Genomic DNA, 3,911 nt, shown 5'->3' on the forward strand with positions numbered 1-3,911 from the left:
CTGTTTACAGAACATTAAAAAGCCTTGTACTGCATAAGCCTTAGTGTTTGTATGAGAATTTCCTAAATACTATGTGAAACTGGACCTTGGCAAGGTGTTATCACAACCAGGTTCCTGTCAGTGGAATAATTAGAACAGAATAGAGTTCATTCTAAGATATTTTGCATGTATGGTTCAAAACTTCAGCAAAAGGTTAGAACGGTGGATGAGAGTCTGTCGTATTGGTTTGTATTATACAGTTTTATGCAGTTCTCTGGACTTGTTGGAGTGCTTACGTCATGGATTCCAGGCAATCACCATCAGCTTAAAGGTCCATGTTCTTAACCACGGCGCCACCTGCTGGCCAAAGAAATTGGAAGCAGCCCACCACAAGATTAACTTGATGATGGAATTTTTTTTACATATTATTTGTTCACACTCCTGAGCTGGTTGTATAGGGAACAACAAGCTCTTTAAGTACTACGATACAAAATAATAGAATATCACTGAAGCATTACACCAAACTGTCACAGTGGTCATGTGATTAGCTTTGTCTGTCACTAGCTGGAAATACAGTCCTGTTTATGCCATTTATATCATATAGTGATTTATTGCAGTTAAATGAGTGGGTTTTTGATGGTGGTAAAGTAGCCTGATGGTATCTATTATCAAAGCAAAGTTATATTCAAAGTTGTCTAAAAGTTTAATGGCAACTCATCCACAGCGTGGTTGCTGTTCGCAGAAAGCCTGCTACATATCAGTTGTGGGAAGAATTTAATTAGCCTTTTCGTTTGGTGGATGTTGACTCCACTACTCTAGTAGGGCTATTGTAATGCTGGGATATTACCACTGTCTATTTCAGATCATGGTAGCAGTGATTGCAGGGTACTTAAATTCCTACACACTGCACAGTGTCTGCTCAGGTCATTCCACGTCTGTTAAAGAGGTTTTCCTCTGCGCCGCCGAGACGTGACCATCAGAACGTGTGACGCTCATGGAGGCTGTGTGTCATTATGGTCCTGGGCAGCTGGCCCGGAGGGATGCAGTGCCTGAGGGGATAAGGGAGGACCCTGGTTATAAAGTGTGCTTGCTGAGTTTAGTTAAATCAGGGCACAACAACGCATTAATCATCAGTCGTTTTTAGAAGAATAAGTCAGAAGGAAATGTTAGCAATCAATTTAAAGAACGTTAATTAAAAACTGTTATACGCAATATATACGCCCATGTTACTATTAAATTATAGTTATATCTCAAACAAACACAACGGACACACATTTGTAGTATTACATTAATACAAATATACATGGATCGAGCACTGGTCAACGAACATGCATGAAAGTACGCACACACACGCACACATCCACACTCAGGCGCATACGCAGACGGCAGGAGTTCGAAGTCCCTGCTGCGCTGGATTGCACAGGCTGATTTTCTCCACATGAGTCCTTTTCTTTTCTCCTCATCAGCCCTCATATCATCCACGCTCTCCTTCGTAGCCCCAAGAAAGTGATAAGAGACTTAAACACAGGGACAGTCGAATGGAAATAGACGGGTAGGTGGACACCGGGAGACTGAGTGACACGGAAAAGTGCTAAGCCGTGGTTTAATTATAGAGCCCTGGACGATTTGAGACACTTTCCTTCTCTGGCGTTTTCTCGGCTGTGCATGTATCATATGTTGACTACAGAATTAGTAGCCTTTGAAAAAGTGGTACTGATATAAAATGTCAAACACAGGTTGAAAAACTGTTCATAGTACCGCAAGGTTGCTTACTGCTGGAAGCGTTCAACCGGCAGTGGGCTTTCTCCGTAACCAACAGGCAGGCATACAGGGCCGCCTCTGATAGGCCGCCGACCGTGACCATGGCGCATCGTTCGAATTTAGATCTCCTCCCGTACTCGTACCCTCTGCACGGCCAACACAGAACAGACACGCGATGGGGGCGCAGACTTGCTAGCCAATTTCACTTTGTCTGGGGGCACCGCACACTGTCCCAACATCGGTGTCAAGAACGCTGATACGTTAGCACGGAAAAAGCAGTGTACCTGTAAGTGAAGTGGCGACAAGAACACCAAGATTTCAAAATGAGCGAAGATTGTTAATACACCGTTAAACGATTATTTTAAAAATCGCGATTAATCGCATGCAAAGAATGTCTCATAAACAAATAGTTAGTGTATTTACTATAGCAATTAAATTCTGTTAACAGTCTTTGTTCATGCAAGTTTGCATTGGGGTATCAAAATCAATACAGTTAGCATTATTGTGTTTTGAGTTCAAAACAAAAAAGGTATATTATGTAATCAAGATATTTAGTTGTTTCATTATATAAAAATGTTACACATTATATTATTTATTGTGTTATTACCAAAAGTAAAAAATTAGAAGGACATTAACTTGGTTAGAGGCCTCCTGGGCTATTTGAGATGTAAGAGCTCTCCCTACTATTATCTACAATGCTGCAATTATCAACCTGGAGCATGGACAGGTAGTAATAATAAAAGTTTTTGACTTGGGTGGAGGCTTAAAACTTTATTAAACAAGGTTAGTTCAGCTCCTTTTCAGTGAAGGTCCCTATGCTTCATTCTGAATAAACTTGTGCATCAAAGCACCTCTGTAAACAATATTGAACAATGAACAATCTTTATTTGGCCATTTATTTTAAATAAGGCTGCAGTGGTCTGGGGGTGGGGTTTGCCGGCATTGATGCTTGCCTGGAGTGCCATGGGATTGGACTGGCCTCCCTCACTGACATACACAGATACCGCCATGCAAATTGTCTGTTGCCGCCTTGGCAGAATCACAGACGTCTCAACATAATAGCGGCAAGACAGACAAATAAACCTATTGACAGGACTGGAAAATGATGGATAATGCCTATTTTGTGGTTGCACTCAAGTAAAAAAAAATCTGAGATCTATTTATACACATGGACTTACATATGTGTGATAGTGTCAGGATGAAGTAAAGCAGATCCAGGGTTTTATCCAAGAACCCCGAGTGCGATTGGACACACATGTCTGTCTGTCTTTGGGGCTGCATATGTGCTGTAATTGTGCCTCTGTTGTATACATACGTATGTGTATATATGATCAGAGAGCTAGGTGTGCCAAAGAGCAGATGCATGCGCTTGTTGTGTTTAGAAAGTGTTTAGAAACCTCATGCACTGCAGCTAGCATGGGCAGGAGTGTGGGGCGGCTGGGCTGAAAAGCCGAGCGTGTTCCCTGCCAGGCAAGCTGACACATCTGGCTGTGGAGCGCGAGGGCGGCACACCCAGAGTGGGACCCAGTCAACAAAAGCGGCAGGGACACACGATGGCAGGCCGGCCCCCAGCGCCCAGGGCTCCATTGAGCATTGCCATCTGCCAGCTTGCATTCTGTTCCTACACGTACCACCATGGTGGCAATGTCTGGACTTTCTTTCTGGAGCTGTCAGAAATGGCGCATGGAGGAACTCAGGGTGCACCACAATAATGGTGCGGACGTTCAATTTAGGTAATAAAATCCAGGGATCGGCAGCGGCATGTGCTGCTTGTGATTCAGCACTGATGATTGCATAATGTGATCCTGAAAGATGGCTGCTCTTACAACGAGATAGGTGAGATCACCCATGTGATGATGCAGTAATTACAGGAATACTTACTCTGCTTTGAATGCTTTCATTCTTAATTGCTGATTTTTTTTTACAGCTTTCCCTTGTATGTATGTGTCCTTAGAAATATGCAGAACTGTCTATTCATCACAAAATCTTATGAATCGAAGAAGTGCCTTGTAGCAGGTTGAAAGGTCCTGCTTAAATAAACCCAGACAGCTGTGCAATTACAGATTACTAACACCAGGTGTCATCCAAGTGCACTTTCTAATAAATGGGTCATTGGCACTACAGTATTCAAATAAACTATTAAAGGATTGTCAGCAAGCTGTGGGAAAGCG

This window comes from Paramormyrops kingsleyae, chromosome 1 (assembly GCF_048594095.1).
Source record: "Paramormyrops kingsleyae isolate MSU_618 chromosome 1, PKINGS_0.4, whole genome shotgun sequence".
In the NCBI taxonomy this organism is placed as follows: Eukaryota; Metazoa; Chordata; class Actinopteri; order Osteoglossiformes; family Mormyridae; genus Paramormyrops; species Paramormyrops kingsleyae.